Source organism: Mytilus californianus, unplaced genomic scaffold (assembly GCF_021869535.1).
Source record: "Mytilus californianus isolate M0D057914Y unplaced genomic scaffold, xbMytCali1.0.p SCAF_1, whole genome shotgun sequence".
Taxonomy (NCBI): domain Eukaryota; kingdom Metazoa; phylum Mollusca; class Bivalvia; order Mytilida; family Mytilidae; genus Mytilus; species Mytilus californianus.
In genome coordinates, this window is record NW_026262581.1 from 33,059,957 (window position 1) to 33,078,481 (window position 18,525).

General features: G+C 32.7%; 1 protein-coding gene across 4 annotated transcripts in view; it reads left to right on the plus strand.

Moving 5' to 3' along the window:
* The first annotated feature begins 10,999 nt into the window (after positions 1-10,999).
* The window catches only part of LOC127718923 (caspase-3-like), a 51,074-nt gene continuing 43,548 nt past the window's right edge, over positions 11,000-18,525 (plus strand). Inside the window, exons 1-2 of one of the 4 annotated variants that reach the window (XM_052225024.1) lie at positions 11,000-11,058; positions 17,645-17,723. The gene's annotated coding sequence lies outside the window, so the exon portion shown is untranslated. The other 3 variants (XM_052225025.1, XM_052225026.1, XM_052225027.1) reach the window with 3 other exon arrangements.

The window sequence follows — 18,525 nt, forward strand, 5'->3', positions numbered from 1 at the left end:
CTTTCATAAATGCAAATACTGGCATGTAAAAAATCGACTCACCACAATTGCGGCGACTTTATTGTACTCACGTATTCAATTGCCTATTAAATTGAATCAATAACAGGATTGATTGTTGATTGCTAAACCTCCAGTGGCAATAGTTTCAAGCATATTAAGGACGAGAGCAAATTCACAATTCATACAATAGGCACGTTCTGGAGGGTCGACCGGGGTGAAAGATGATAAACTTTAATTACTATTGAAAAAGAGTGTATGTTGTATAGGGGCAGACACTTTGCCTTACAACAGGTCACCTACAACCGATCAAAGACATGTTGTACACGTCTTGGCACTCTCCCTAAATGAATCATCGAGTTTAAAGTTCCCATTCCGACTGGATATGACTGTTTATTTATACATCCCATACGGACTCTCAACTTTAGCAAGGCTTTTACAAACGGTAGAAGTTCAGGAATTTCTATATTTTTTTGGATACCCAAATCACCCCTTAGGGTGTAAAAACATTTTGCTGGGATGTTGCTATATCTATGTATTCACATTCTTGAACAAACTGGATCATATTCATTTTAATTTAAGGTGAACAGATTAGTTGCAAAAGCATATACAAAGAAGAACGATATGATCGTTGCTGAGGTGAAATCAAATCTAAGAAAAAAGTTCTACTTTTTCCCAGGAATCCATAGTAAACCAGCAAAACTGTTTTAATAGTTCGAAAGAACAAGAGTAGTATTTGGAATATTTAAAAAAATTGATGAATAACAATGAATGTTATATTTTTTTGTATCAATAATTATATTATGTGTATATGTAATTTAATGTAATAATTATTTTTAGGTCTTTCCATTTTTCCGTGGAAAGACCTATTGATTTTGTTCTGATTATTTTCTTTTTTCTTCCTCCTGATTTTTTTCTTGCGTGGTATTGTTGTTTCAAAAGATGTCGCTTAGATTTTTGGTATACGATATCGAACAGTTTATACACTTTTGAAACTGACTCTGCTTAACCGAACACTTTACTTTGTAAGAGATATCTTCCCAAACACTGTTTTTCTTGTGTGCACTACTTCTTCGCAACCGTAAAAGATTACGACAAATTTATTTTACCAAATTGCTCGTTATATCCTCAGGTTTTCGTGAATAATTTTAATCGAAGAGATCTGAAGATTCCTTATGGGATTTATTTCCTTTTATGTATTTGAGATAAGAGAAATGTAATAGTAACTCATAAACCATAAGTGATAGAGACCTAGGGTCTTAGATTTGAGGGCCACCGAAAAAAAAATGAGGTCAAGGTCAAAAGTCAAGGTCATGTTTTATTTTTTTGCTTTTGCTTGTGCATGGTACTCCTAAAAAACTGTAATATATATCGACAAAGGTTTTTCACTAAATTGTTCGTTGCGAACTGTCGTAACGGGATTTGTTTTCTTCGAAGTGATACGGTTACTTTTACTAGGATTTTTCTTCTCTAGAATATTAAGATTAAGATGTATGGTAATATAAGTTATTAACAATACATAGTAATGACCTAAAATCTTTTGATATGAGGTCCTTGCTTAATGACCTTGAAATTGAAGTCAAGGTCAAAGGTAAATTTGACGTCCTAGATTTTGACATTTGCTATAACTTCATTTCGATACATGATTAACACAAAGGGTCTTTTGCATTTGGAAGGAATCAGATGACCTTGAAAAATTCAACCAGATGTGACCTTAAATAAATCGGAAGTAGTCATTTTTTGCATTAATCTAATAAAAAAAGGTATCTAAAACCATATATTTTTTGAATGAGTGTCAAATTACCTATCATGTAAAACCAAAAATCACATTTTTCAAACGGAAGTAGCAAATTATCCTCTTATTTTAAGCAAAAGTGCGCAGAAACCATATATTTTTGGAATCAGCTTCAAGTAAGCTATCGTGTGACGCCAGAAATGACATTTTAAAACGGCTTTTAATATTTTCAAACAAAATATGTGCATTTCGGGTGGAAAGACCTTCAATTGTTCTCTGAACAATTTGTTTTTAATTCTTATTATTATTATTATTATAATCGGTGTCTTATGATGGTCTTAAAGATAAATCTATTGATGCTTAATTTTTATCTCAAACTCACTGTTTGGAACTATTTATTGCAACATTAAAAAGTTTACTTAAAACAAAAGATTTCAGCTTTTCCGTTTCATTCAGTGGAGCCTATTGATCGAAATCTGTAAAGTAAGGATTCCTTTTGCAGTACTTAAAAAGTTGAATTACTCTGTATATATTCATATATGAACGATGGAGGAGGTTTGCCTTTTGAACTTTGTAATGTATGAATCTGTGACACAGTGATTTCAATCACTCAAAAATATTTAAATATTTCTATCGATGATTTAGCACATACTTACATTTTCTCGTCCAATCAAATGGCTTGAATTTGCCTTCTAATTTTATAGCACTAACCTTTTCCGTGGACTAAGTAACTATGCATGAATGACCTCAAGGGTAAGATTTAATTGTATCGTAATCGAGATATAAAATAAAAAATTGCCACTGGCATGACTGGCTATTTTGGAATAAAATGCTGTGTCCCAAGTTAAAAAAAATTATTGTAATTAGTTTTCACATTGATTTTTATATATCCTGCTATTAAAATCTTCGGTTTTAAAATATATTTTTGACATTTGCAAGTTTCCATTATTTAAATAAAGAATAACAAATATGGTGCTTAATATATTAATTAGAGTACAACGCTATCTGATATTGGTGTTAATTTATCATCCATGCAATTACTTTGTACACAAAAGTGTGTGTGCATGTACTTAGAAACCTTGTGAAGGGAAATTATTAAATGCAACTTGAAAATGATTTTTATTTAACTTTCTTAAGGAACTTGATCCATTTCATCATGAATTGAAAGTTTAGTATAGCTTGAGTTTTACTGTGAAATTGAAAAATATTTTCAAAACGTGTAAATCTCTCACTGCGATTTTTAAAATTATATATGCCTGTTTTTGGTGAATTTATTTTGTCATCTTACCATGTAAAGGAGTACATGCAGTAAAACAACGCTTTATATCAATATACATACACCAGCAGCTACCATCTTTTCATTCTGGAGTCAAGGGTCTTTTGAAATCACATATTTTGATGAGAGATTGACTTATAAACCGTTATTTTCGTGTTTGCTGCATTTATAAACTCATGATCTGGTTAATCACTGTCACAAAATGAACAAATATGATCGCTTTGCAACTAGTAAGTAAATTTACAAACCATAAAACTTTATAAATGAACTCCGTTTTACAAACACCTGTGATACAAGTAGTCAGCCAAAATAATCTATCAATAGACCAATTAAAAGATTACTTGAGTTGTAAATATGTGCTAAATTGGGTAGTCTATGTAAAGGTATATACTATGAAAAAAAGTGCTCGGGGCAAGCCCCTCGCTCTAAATTTCATAGTATATACCTTTTCATTGACTAACCGATACATAATCTGTCATGGTACATTTGTAATAGTTGGTCATCATTGGATTATTTCATTACTGTTAACAAATTGTATGTATTAAAACTTCCTTTGCAATATTAAAACATGATGTAAATTTACCCAATATCAATTGAAGAAACGACTTGAGTTTACATGAATATTTACATTTGACATGCTCATTTAAAAAAGGTGCAACATCTATTTCATACTCTTTTATTTACTCTCGAAGAATAAGGCTTTTCGGTGCACAATCTTTGATTCGTTTAATTTAAACGCCTGAGCACCTGAGCCCCCCTCCCCTGATTTTGGTGGGTTTCGTGTTGTTGAGTTTTTAGTTTTTGGTAATTATTTATAGACTGTTGTTTATAAAAATAAGAATATGTGGTATGCTTGCCAATGAAAAAACTGTCCAACAGACTCCAAATGACGTAGAAGTTAGCAATTATAGGATTGTCCTATTAAGTGTGTATATTTTTTTTTCTTCATAATTTTGCCGGTGTCTCTTCCGCTAATGAGTTTCGATTCTCATGTTGGTATCCTCCGACTCTTTTTTCAATTGGTCATTACAAATTAATTTAAAAAGCAATTTTGCTTAACATTGTATAGTGTGAATGCTTTCTACATAAAGATATGTACTACGAAAACGTTGAAGCTATGACGAGATTGTGTGTTCAATAGAACACTTTCGATTTAAATCTGTACTATCAGCCGTCATTCAATGATCTCGTCAGATATTTCAATTCATAACATCATTATTAAAGCAGCACTAGCTACGATTAAGACAAAAAGTTGTAAAACATCTTCCTCATTGTTCAGATCTATCATTTCCTTGTTAAAGAAAGGCGAAAGATACCAGAGGGACATTCAAACTCATAAGTCGAAAATAAACTGACAACGCCATGGCTTAAAAAGAAAAAGACCGACAGACAAACAGTAGTACACAAAACACAACATAGAAAACTAAAGACTGAGCAACACGAACCCCACCAAAAACTGGGGGTGATCTCAGGTGCTCCGGAAGGGTAAGCTGATCCTGCTCCACATGTGGCACCCGTCGTGTTGCTCATGTTAGTACAAACCCGGTGATAAGCCAAGTTAAAGTTATTTCAGTTATAATAACTCATGAAAATGTCTATTATTCAGATATTTTTAAAAAGTCAGAATGCGAATTTCGAATATGTATGTATGTCATTTTTTAGTAACAACAAACAAAAGAATCATGTTAATTGGACCTGCTTTGATACGATAACTGCACTTGAATTTTTAGTAGATAACACTTTTGTTCCCTATGGAGATTCCGTATATCGTCAAGATATCGTAATTCCAATGGGGACTTACTGTGCACCACTGACTGCGGACCTGTTTCTGTATTGTTACGAGTTACAATTTATGACTAAAATCAGCAAAGACCCATCGAAACAATATCTCATACAAAAATTTAATAATACTTTTAGATATTTGGATGATATATTGGCTGTCAATAATGACGATTTCAGTGTGTACACTAAAGAGATTTATTCTGCTGAACTGACTTTATATAAAGCTAATAACAATGAACACTGCCCTTTCCTGGATCTTGATATATATATCTCTACCGGGAAACTTAATACCAAAATTTACGATAAAAGATATGATTTTTCATTTATATTGTTAATTATTAATTTGTAAGTGGTGACGTTCCTTTGTCACCATCTTATGGTGTTTATATATCTCAACTTGTTCGATTCGCTCGTGTATGTAACAACGTTTTGATTGTAACGAAAGAAATTTCTATATTACTGAAAACTTATTACACCAGGGTTTTCGATATCAAAACATTTACTAAATTTTATCATCGGTACAAGGACATCATTCGGAAATATAAATCAACGTGCAGACATCTTATACGTTCATGTATTTCACATCCCATCTTTTATGGTAATGTTCTATACAAAGCACAAAAATGTCGTCATTCACCTCAAAAGCTAACCAAACCTTTAAACAGACTTACTCAGAAGGGATATAGTTACGATACTGTTGTCAGGTCATTAAAGATGACAATGTTTTCGAATAAATATTGATTCACTCATATGGTCTTTGCATCGGAAATAAACATATTCATTCTAAAACCAGTTGTTGGCATGATACAGGTTATGTTCTTCTCGTATATTTTATGATGGTAAGATACTAAACCCTTAACGGGAGGGATTGTGCTTAATTTTCATATGATGACGACAACCTTTCAATCAGTTTAGTTGAGGTCTGGAGCTGGCATGTCAGTAACTGCTAGTAGTCCTTTGTTAATTCATGTTGATCATTGTCATTTTTTCCTCAATTCTACTGGTACCTATTCTAACATCGGACTCGGACTTCTTTTAAACTGAGTTTTACAGTGCGTATTGCTTTGTGTTTGTTTATTCTACATAAGCTAGAGGTATAGGGGGAGGGGGAGATTTTACAAAACATGTTTACCCCGCCGTATTTTTGCGCCTGTACCAGTCAGGAACCTCTGGCCTTTGTTAGTCTTGTATGTTTTTTTTTTAATTTTGGTTCTTTATATATGTTTCAAAGTTTAGTGTGAAGTCCATTTTCTCTGATCAAATATACATTTTTGTTAAGGGGACAGCTAAAAGCCTGCCTCCGAGTGCGGGATTTTCAGGCTTTGTTGAAGACCCATTGTGGCCTTGAGCTGTTTTCTGCTCTTTGGTCGAGTTGTTGTCTGAGGCCTATCTATTAAAATTTAACCATTTTGCAAGTGGTTTTCCGATGTAAGCGAAAAATTTTATTAAAATAAGTGAACATGAGATCATTTTGATGATGCATATTCTGGTTTATTTCATTGCATGCTAATATATTAACTACACATTTCCGTTTTGGACGGAAGAGGTGCATGTTAACTTAACTGATAATACTGTTGTACTTGTTTTTAAATTAACGTTGTTACACTCATTGCTAATCATCCAATTTTTGTTCTGGTAAGTCTTTCCTCGTTAGTCAACTTTTGGTATTAATTTAAATGTTGTTCTTAAGATCCTATACGAATAGATCAATTGAATCGTTTTATTTTTTGCGAGATATTAATGTAGAAAGGGAAGTTTACCAAGTTCAAGTGGAGAGTAAGGAGCCAGTATAATAAATTATATCCATCATACCGTAAATTGTTCTCAGTAACTTTTTGATATTGCAATGATCGATATAAAGAAAAAGGCTAAGGGTTGATTATTTATTGTAATTACAATAAGGTAAACAGATAAAACAGTCAATAATTATTAGAAACTGATTAATCGATCCGACAACAATTTACTACGTATTCCAAGTACAGGATTTGCCAGGTCACAAGTTATCTTTGTTTATATCTTGCAATTTATTTTGTATTTATGAATTTAATTTTAAAGGAGAATCTATTGAATGTATTTTTGGCCTGAAAGGAACTCGAAACATAACCTTGACCAATGAAAAGTTTGCCCAGCAAAGATCAAGAATACTTAATATGTAAAAAAAGTAAAATAAACTTTCGCGTGTCAAAGCAGCCCAAAACAAATATTAAAATTAGGTGAAAATTAATATTCCGTCGATTAAAAAAATTCTTGTCTTCTAAGTCGGAGCACACAATGTCTTCTGTATATGTTAAAGGGTAAGAGCGATAGCCTCCTACAATGTCCCTACACACGAAATTATTCCCCGAAGTCGAAGATGAAATGGAATTGATTGGCCATGCAGTAGTCGGCACTGCTGTGTTGACATGAATTATCATTCATATGGTCATAATTATAAATCAAATGTATACAATACTTTGAATTTTTCGAAATAGAAAGGATTTCTACCCAAGGAATAGAATATGTCAAAGAACGTCTCGTCCTTTTTTCTAAAAAAACGTTCATCGGAAGATACGAAGACCTTGTTGATAAATATTCCGTATCAACTTCACAAATAATACATGATGATGTTGAAGTATAGATTCTAGGTGGTGACGTTGTTTGCTATCTTAATTGCGTGTTATTGTGTTCTTACATTTGTCTTTGTGTATTATTAACCTTCACTGTTTAATTCATTTTGCTAATATCCTTTTGGCGTGGCTCGGTCCTTGTGTTATAGTGCTATGGTAATTTTTTGTATTCTTGTCTTTCACGTTTGCTTATGTGCTTTGTCTATATGCCATTTTGTTTTTCTTTGACGACATATTTGTTTGTTTTTATCTATACTACTAAAATAACGAGGTCCAATTTGTTAGCCGGCATGACGTAAAAACGACGAATCAAAGAATTCAACTTTATATATAAGTTAGGAATCTGATGTTCAGTAGTTGTCGTTTGTTGATGTGGTTCATAAGTGTTTCTCGTTTTTTATATAGATCAGACCGTTGTTTTTCCCGTTTGAATGGTTTTACACTAGTAATTTTTGGGGCCCTTTATAGCTTGCTGTTCGGTGTGAGCCAAGGCTCCGTGTTGAAGACCGTACTTTGACCTATAATGGTTTACTTTTATAAATTTTGACTTGCATGGAGAGTTGTCTCATTGGCACTCATACCACATCTTCTTATATCTATATATAGGACAATGGTGTTGTTAAAAAATGACACCATTTCAGGCCCTTTTGTTTTCCATATAATCAATATTACCTATAATTAACAAGTTCCGGGTCGAATCCGATACCGATACCAATAGAATATATCACATGCAGTTTCCGGTTGTAATCACCTATTACCTTCTGTAAATCCTTCCTCTATCAGAAGAACCTGGAATTCTTCCAGTTGTTGTTATATATCTATGTTGCACTATAGTACACTATTTAACAAATCTGCTTTCTTCTACCTCAATACCACTATTAATATAAATTTTGGTTAGTTAGTTAAAAAATTATATTTTGTTTATAGTAAGTTTATTGTAGTAAGAAAACCAGGACGGGTTCAAACAGAAAGATTTAGAAAGCAGAGAAAAACTGTGAACCTTACCATCAACATGGCTTTATCAGAAAACAATACGAATACTAAAAATCCAGTCTAAAAATAAGGCATAGGTACTTTAATTCAGTCACGGACCCGCGAGTGTGTTCTAGTAGTGATTAAGATTATAACCAATGTTGACTGCTGTACCCCAATTTTTGACATTTTTACATATTATGTCTGTTTGTTTTGTTCACACATTGTTGTCAATATAATGGAATTCTATTCGACTGTCATACAAGTAAGAGGTTAAGCTAGCTATAAAACCAGGTTTAATCCACCAATTTCTACACAAGAAAATGCCTGTACCAAGTCAGGAATATGACAGTTGTTTTCAATTCGTTTTGATGAGTTTGAGCTTTTGATTTTGCCATTTGATAAGGGACTTTTCGTTTTGAATTTTCCTTGGGGTTCGGTACTTTTGTAATTTTACTTTTTAGCTGTATTTAGAAAAACCTTTTGAAATTTTGTGTCCTCAATGGTCTTCAACTTCATACTTTATCTGGCCAATTAGTTTATTTATTTGAGCGTCAGCAATTTTAAGCCTGGTATCCATGATGGGTTTATTGGTACCTTTTATGTTATTAGTCAGTAAAAGTGGGAAAAATGGTTCATAATGACCGATGTTACAATATAAAATGTGTGCATGTCTTAATATAATAAGAATTATTTGAAACATATTTTTTTATCCCTTGAATTGAACTTGATATCCATACTTTGAACTTAAAATCTATACTTCATAAATTTTGACAGCTGGATCTTAAAATTTCGACTGGATTTGTTTCCCAAGCTATATGATAACAATCACTTTCTTATAAAGGTGGACACAATTAGGCGTTTTTTAAAGAAATGGACATAATTTAGCGTTTATCGAAAGGACACATCTCGGCGTCCTAAACTAACTGGACATAGTTAAGCGTACAGTGACGCCATATGGACATGTTTGGGGGAATTTTACACGTGTGGATGAAAAGGCACGTTTCTGACTGTTACACAGATTCTGGTCATTAAAGAATATATCATACCAATATAATGATAAATGCAACAGTTTAAAGTTGTTTTTTTTATTTTTGTTTGCTTAATGTCCTGTGGAAAATATTTATTGCATATTCAGGACAAGGAGGAGTCGGAGAAATGGAGGAAGCAGATACTTAGCGTTGTAGTTGCCTTCTATCGACCATCAAAGAGATTAAGAATGTACCTTTTTTTGTTCTTTTTTGTGTTTTTTTTTTTTTTTTGTTAAATTCCACTTGACCATGGTCTTGTAATAATATTATACCTAATGCACTAAGATTACATTTGTGTGAAGGCATTTTGTTCCTTTAATAAAATGTTTGATTATAAATTTACCGAAGAACGAGTTTTAGAAGGGTGTAAAAAAATAATAAGTTTCTTTAAAAAAACAATCGATGATTAATCCACATTTTTTTTAATAAGCACATTAATGCAAAATTCTTTATTTTTCTAATTAAAGTGAAAAAAACTATAAAAAAGCAAAGTAAATAGTTGGTGTCTTATACTTCCTATTTCCGACCTTGATGTATGATAGGGAAAAGTCATCTTCTAAATGCCCCTCTTAATTAGTAAAACATAAAAATGGGTTTATATAGACCAAAGACAAGTCTTACCAAAAAGGAGATGTTTCTATATTCTATGTTCAACCGACAATGTCTGAAAAAAACGCAATGATAGCATTGGATCTAGACTATTTAACAGGATGCTGACTCTCAAAATATGTAGCAAAAATGTTTTTCGTTATTTTGTATCACAAGGAAGAAGGAAATGTCTACCCCTAGAGACATACGGCTTTGTGCAGCAATATAATTAATATATATGTATATGTAATGTATATACAAAGACAAAAGATAGTGGGAATTCATACTAATTCAAAATGTTCAACAGACCATGAATGTATAAATTTTGACGATAAAGATCAATCTTGAATATAGAGACATCAAAATATGTTCTTTTCTTCTTCACGTTCGTCTATTTATTATACTTTGACGGAATCATCAGCAAAGTAGTCAGTGCTTCGGTACTGACATGATTTTTAACGTTTTTTTTTTCTGAAATTCACTTGATAAAATTAAGAAACTATTAGGAAACTGAGGTTCCAACTCCCTAAGGAAAAATGAACTTATAAACATTGACGATAAAAATAAATCTTGAATATAGAGACATCAAAATATGCTCTTTTCTTATTCACGTTCGTCTATTTGTTATACTTTAAGGGAATCATCAGCAAAGTAGTCAGTGCTTCGGTACTGACATGATTTTTAACGTTTTTTTTTTCTGAAATTTCCTTGATAAAATTAAGAAACCGAGGTTCGAACTCCCTCAGGAAAAATTTCATCTTGTATAAACTATGCTTATCATTTAGGTTCGTTTTGGTCATATAGACCTTAACGATTTTTCGTATTTATACATCATTCATTGTCCCTGGTTTATAAGTGTTAGATTTGAGCGTTCCCTGAAATCCAGAAAAGCGGTTTGGACGCACGAAATTCATAAAGTGTTAAATGTAAATGTAATGTACTGCTTTTCAAACCAAAAGTAATACCTGGCCGATCAAATTTGGGTTTTCCATTACATTCAACATTGTCACAGTATAAAGTATATTTATAGATAAACAAGGAAGTAAACAAAATAGTCAAAAGATCAATAATGTAAGTACTCAATGTATATTATATACAAATTCGTTTGAAGTTACTTTGTTTCCCTTGTTTTCTATTTTTGGATTATAGGATTTAAAGTTTATTCCGTTAGTATATATCAGTGTATGTTCATGTGGTATGGAGGTGGTGTTGTGCGGATATATTCATAAGTAGAATTGTTTAGGTAAAATTATTTGATTGAATGAAATATTTCGAATGATATTTATTTATAGAATACTAAGAAATATACCTACAGATTACCCTACTTACAAAACGATCGGGTATTTTCACAGAGAGCACAATGTACATTAATATTATTAACATCTATTTTTGCATTACTTTACCTACGTTATACATGTACACGAAGTTCCTAAAAATGTCCATTAAGAAGTTATTCAAATGGCCTAGTTTTTAACCTTAATAATATTTTGATAATTCCAGGACTACTTTTCTTTAACATTTCTTGTAAAATATTTGTATAAAAACCGAGCTATTGCAATTATGACTTGTTCAATTACATATTCGACACTGATGTACATGCAAGTAATATAAATGAAAAGTCTTCATTTATGAAATTATTTCTATCTTTTTAAACACGAATTCTCCCCATGTCTAGTAGGTGTTAGGCTGTAGGAGAATTTATCACCTTCTCGATCGTTTTAAAAAATCTTGAAGACTAATTTTGCCAGCTAGATGGGATGCCTTTCGCAAAGATTTTGATTTGAAACTAAGAAGTATATTAGTATGGTGTTTATATATCTCAACTTGTTCGATTCACTCGTGTATATCACAACGTATTTGATTTTAACGAAAGAAATCTCTGTATTACTGAAAAATTATAACACCAGGGTTTTCAACATCACAAACTTGTCAACACATTTACTAAATTTTATCATCGGTACAAGGACATCGTTCAAAAATATAAATCAACGTGTAGACATCTAATACGTTCAGGTATTTCACATCCCATCTGTTATGGTAATATTCTATAAAAAGCAGATAAATGTCGTCATTCACCTCAAAAGCCATGAAAGCTAACCAAACCTTTAAACAGACTTATTCAAAGGGATATATTTACGATACTATTGTCAGGTCATTAAAGATGGCATTTTTTGGAATTATATTAATATTGATTCACTCATAGGGTCTTTGCATCTGAAATAAACACATTTATTCTAAAACCAGTTGTTGGCATGATACGAGTTATGTTCTTCTCGTATATTTTACGATGGTATGACACTATACCCCTAACGGGAAGGATTGTGCTTGATTTTCATATGATAAAGACATAATCTTTCAATCAGTTTAATTGAGGTCTGGAGCTGGCATGTCAGTAACTGCTGGTTGTCCTTTGTTAATTTATGTTGATTATTGACATTCAGTTACTTATTCTGATACTAAACCCCTAACGGGAGGGATTGTGCTTGATTTTAATATGATGAAGACATAATCTTTCAATCAGTTTAGTAGAGGTCTGGAGCTGTCATGCCAGTAACTGCTAGTAGTCCTTTGTTAATTTATGTTGATTATTGACATTCAGATACTTATTTTGACATCGGACTCGGACTTCCTTTGAAATGAGTTTTACTGTGGGTATAGCTGTGTGTTTGTTTATTCCAAATTGACTAGAGGTATAGGGAGGATTGACATCTCAGAAAACATGTTTAAACCCACCGCATGTTTGCGCCTGTTTCAAGTCAGGTTCATTTATATGTTTCGGAGTTAAGTGTGACGTCCAATTCGATTGCTTAGGGGTTAGCTGAAGCCCGGCCCCGGGTTCGGTACTTCCTCGCTGCGTTGAAGACCCATTGGTGGCCTAGGGTGGATTTCTGCTCTTCGGTCATTTGGTTGTCTCCTTTACACATTCCCTTATTATAATCTCTATTGTAAATTCCTCTTTCCGCCAGTATATATTAGTTTTGTGAAGATGACTTTGAGTGGATATAATCATAATAAGAATTTTGCGGGTAAAATTATACAACTGAATGGAATATTTCGAGATATATATTATTTAAATAGTACTGAGAATTACTAACCTTAAGTTATAAGATTTAAACAAAGTACAATAATTTGATCAAATTTTACAGTTAACAACATTTTTTACATGACCTTTAACGACACGTAGTGTATATAAATCATCGATCATTATGTTGCAATTTAAAAGGATTACTTGTTTACCCTTATCATTCGCGGTATACTTTTCTGAAAGATTACTTGGAAAAGATTTTATCCGAGAAATCATTTTATAATAACCGAGCTACTGAATCTAAAGTTTGTCCAAACGGCATATTTGACACGTATGTGCACGTAAATAACATTAATCTATATTCTTCATTTATTACAATCTAATTTATCTTTGCAAATCAATTAATTCAATTTCTATTTAATCAGATTGTTAATTTATGTCAGCAATTCAACGGACCCTCGTTTGTTAATTTTCCTGTCAAAGGTCGGTAAATCTCTCCGGGCACCACGGCTACCTACAGCAATAAACACTGACCCTCACAAATAGCCAATAGTGCTGAAAGTGACGTTAAACACCAATCATTCAATCCAACGATTATACTTATAACGTAAATCGAGATACATTGGGTAGTCATTCTATACAGATGTTATGCCTTCGTTTTTTTTATTTTTATTGGAGATAAAATAGAGACGAAAGATGCCAAACACATAAGTTGAAAATAAGCTGACAACGCCATGGCAAAAAAAAAAAGAAGACCAAAAGGCAAACAACATTATACAATACACAACATAGACATGTTGAGTTCAGTTATATGTAAATGATTTTCTTTACTTATATAAGCTTGACGTATTGTTTCATGATCATATACATAATCTGGACATTAATAAAGGATCAAGGTTATATGATTAAAAGGGAAAATGTTAATTGCCACTTTAGCACTATTGGCTGTCGTGGCGGTCAGTGTTTATTTTTTGGTGGTAGCCTGAGTGTCCAGAGAGAACCCCTATCTTTATCAGGAAAACTGACAATCGAGTGCCTATAAAATTGTTGGACATAAATTAACAATTTGATAGCAGATTAAATGAAAATAAACAATCTGGTAGCAGATTAAATGAAAATTGAATATATGTTTCTTAATGTGCAGATACACCAAATCAGTTGTTGAAGTACAAATGGATAAATGTTAAACATTACATATGAGCAATCATGCTATATAGACAAAAAAAGTAATTAATCGAAAAAAATGAATAGTTCAGACATTTTTCCTTTTACAATTGAAAGTAGAAGTCTTTGTAATCAATGTTAACTATTTGCAAAGTTCACAAATGATTAAAATCAATTTGACTCTGTATAAGATGCCGCAAATTTTGTTTTAAAGTATTTGTGTAACTATGTGGAATTATACAGAAAAGGAACCCCCTTTTCCGTATAATTCCACATGCTATATTTTGAAATGGACTATATATTTTAACTAAATGGTCGGTTTAAGGGTCTCCCGTTGACGCACCTCTGATTCAAACAAAACTAGCTCTGAAACTGACATCATCATAATTCATGGTTTTTCGATTGATATAATTTTTTCCAAGGGTTAGAGGACGTTACTTTCCAACATACAATCGGCATCCCTATGGGAACCAATTCTTTTTGTCGACTTGTTCCTTTACTGGAGCTTACCAGGAAATAAGCTGTCATTATCCTTTAACTTCACGTTCCGCTATATAAAATATGTCCTTTCACTAAAAAATTCAAAGGTTTGTGACTATGTTGAACTCATCTTTTTCCCTTTTGATTATAAAGCCTTGATTCTTATTAATGTCCAGATGATGTTTGTGATCATAAAACAATATTTCAAGTTTATATAAGTAAAGAAAATATCATCAACATATAACTGAACTCAATTTACATAAATGATTCGTTTTTTGTGTCGGAAAAAAAAGTTTATTATTCCTTTATTGTGTCTTGCTTTTGGTTATTTTTATTACATGTACGGTAACCATTCAATCCTTCAAAAGAAAGTGTCTTATTAAGGTTTGCCTGGGAAATAGAAATATGGTCATACTTAAATTTCTCTCCTTTAGCAGTAAGAAAATATCTTGCGTGGGGCTTTTTTTTAAGTGGGGGATGTATAGATACGCAGCCACTTCCGGTCAAAATAGGGCCGTTAAACCAAACACATTGTATTGGGTGAGTTTCACGCTCTTTTCGTGCTATATAATCATTGCACCAAAACTCTGAGCGTTACATGACAGGGGTGACCTATTCCAATACACAATGTCTGTCCATATCGAACACCCCCTAATTTTCTAGGTTCTGTTTAATCTCCAATACAAAACTGGCGTAGCTACCATTGACGCAACGACGCATGTGCTAGCACAAACACAAAAGCCGAAAAATATTATTGGATGAAAAAAATCGAGAAAGAGAAATATATATAGAGAGAGTCGATAAATAAAAACGAGGGTCCATTTACCTGGACCTTTCTGTATTTTATTGACAGTTAAGAATATCATGTCAAAAATAAATATTCTTGTTTCGGAGGAGACAATCGAAAAAAAGGATGCATCAGATGCAATAGCTAATCTGTTTTACTCTCTGAGTATAGAGTCAGAACCTCATGCCACTAATCCTAAATAAACTAAAACTATGCCAAGTAATTCATAAGATATTCAACAAATAGTGCAAATATTGTGAAATGCTTTTCAGAGTATACTGATATCGGAGAACTTTCAAAAGAAAACATGACGAAAAACAATGACTTCATTGAAATATCAGACAAAATGGCAATCTATTGACCTGCTAGATAATTTAAACTATGAAAAAGATTATTCAGGGGGAGGGGAGGGGTAAATACACCGCACGAAGAACGGTTAACCCGGGTGAATTATCAGGTCATGTGTGCAATCATTAGTTAATTAAAAAAACAAAATGTATTTGTCCCTATGATACAATCTCATCTTAACTAAATACGAGTTTCAAAGCGAAGCCAAAATAGAACTGTGGAGTCACTGAAGAGGACATGCAAATTCCAATACAAAAATAAAAGTTTGCTTGCTTGCTTTGCGTGCCTTTAAAACTTAGTCATGAACAATCTATGTTCGGAACGACCGTCAAACATGAAATAAAATGCCAACCATTAAATATGAAATTATTATTCCATATAAATTTGTTTTGTTTTTTTTTGGGGGGGGGAGGGGAGGTGGGGTACATTGCATTTACCTTATCCGTCCGTCTAACAAATATTTCCTTCAGACTTCTTTATTTATGTCGACCCAAAGGGTCACCTTGGTCTTCTTCCGACCTGCACTAAATTCCTTGCCAAAGCGGGCGCCTGTTTTGGCTGTGGGATGTATAAATATACAGCAACGTACGTGAGAATGGGGACGTTAAATCCAACGCCTCGTGTAGAGAGCATCCCACAATCTCCGCACTTTAAAGAAACCTTGCAACAGTTCTCTGCTAGTCCACATGGCCATTCGCAAGGCAAAATGTCTGTCTCTATCCATAATAGTCCATTTGTTTTCCAGTGTCAATTAATCCCTGCAGTCACAGCTTGTAGGACCTACATATCGTATTAACTGTTTATAGTTTCTCGTCCTGAATATGCCTGAAATAAATGCCACTTATTTTCATTTATGGCGATAGGTTGCTGTCTCGCTTGCGTATGTATACCCAAAATGCCAGCAAACTTTTATACACCATTCATATATATCGGTATGTCAAGCAAACGTTGAATAATTGCTTTGTTTTGAGTCTGTATGATTTGTTGTCGAGACTACTATGTTCCACGTACGAAAAAGTCAAAAAGTAAAATGTATAACCATCGGCCTAATTTGTGCACCTTTTTGTTTTATTGACTTACCCAATGACATTGTTTAATTCATAATATCATGTGAAGGCTTACATGGTACATTTGTACGAGGTTTTGTAAGGTTTGCATCACTCTCTGAAGGTCGAATGGTCGCCATCGAGTTCTCTATAAAATTAAGGAGAAATTATCTAGTGTACTAGTACTCAATAGGCAAATTAACAGCATGATATTCTACTGGTCATTACAAAAAAATGTTGTCAACAAATGACCTAACCGTTTACTTCAATTTTATAAAAAAAAAAAAAAGACTGGACAGAGGAGCTGTTGAAAAACAGATAATTTCCAATATCAAAATTTATTTTGGTATTTGCTAAATCCACAGAACCTCCGGGGGCTTCGCCCCCAAAGTTCCCCATACCGGTCACCCAGCGGTCCAGACCCCTTGTCGACCGATTCTCACTGCAAGCAGAACCTAGTTACGCAACTGAATTTTGGTTGTTGAGTACATACGATGAACGCATACATCGGCGACCATACCTGTGTTTGATTTTGTTTTAAAGTTTAGGCACTTTTTTAATTCGTTAACAACATTCGACTGTCAACATGAAAACCGGATTAAAAGCGCTGTATATGTGATCATTACTGTTACAGGCGGTGTATATGTGAGCATTAAAACTCTGAATTTGCATTGTGTGTATATAGGTATATTCAAAAGTTACCTCTGCAAATGTGGACATTTAAAGCGCTGTTGTGTATTTATTATTATCTAGTTTAATTCGCAACAACTTTAAAAATGACTTTAAAAAAGTTGTCTTTAATTTTAGACATAATAACTACTTTTCTTAAATAACACCAACGAGGGATAAATAATAAAAGAGCTCAACGATTCAGTGAAACTTTCAAGTAAGTTAATAATGTAATTGTGCATTTGTGTGTATATTAATCTCATAATTAGAATTTTCTATGTTTATATGTTTGGTTCTTAAAATTATTATTTCAGTTATAACTTCTTAAATTATAGTCGGGTATTGAAAGGTACTAACTGAAGTGTATTTTGAAAACTGACAACTGCACGGATTTATTTTTTTATTTACTATTATGCCTAGATCTTCTGAGGAATTTCTGGCTTTCAATGCACTTCGACTTCGTTATTAAATTTGGCTTTTCTACTATTGATTCGAGCACCTCTGGTGAGTCTTATACACATGAAAAACATACGGCTAAATCATAGACACGATACAATATTCTGACTTATTTAGTTTGCGGGTGAATTCTTTATGGCTATAATCTTTAACCTTTCTCAATTTTCTGAGGAATTGTGAAATCCCGAGTCTTATATTTTTTTGTCAAAAACTAAGAATTGCAAATATTACCGTCTGACCTGTTATTTCATTAAAAAAACAAACCAACTTAATTAAGATTGATAAAAAAACGATTGAAAGGAACCTTGACATAACTCAATACTTTCTATAATATTTATGACAACAATAATCGGTTAAGGAAGAATTGGGTTGGTTGACATGGTGTCAATTAAAACATAAGAAAAAATGATTAGTCCAAACATAAGAAAAATATTACCGTTGTGCCACAGTTGTGTACTTTTTTGAATAAAATGTCACAAATGTATTGACAGTATGAGAAAAAAGGAAACGTTTAATGATTCGGTAGATTCATGAAACAACCTTCAGTTATCAAAGTATCAAAC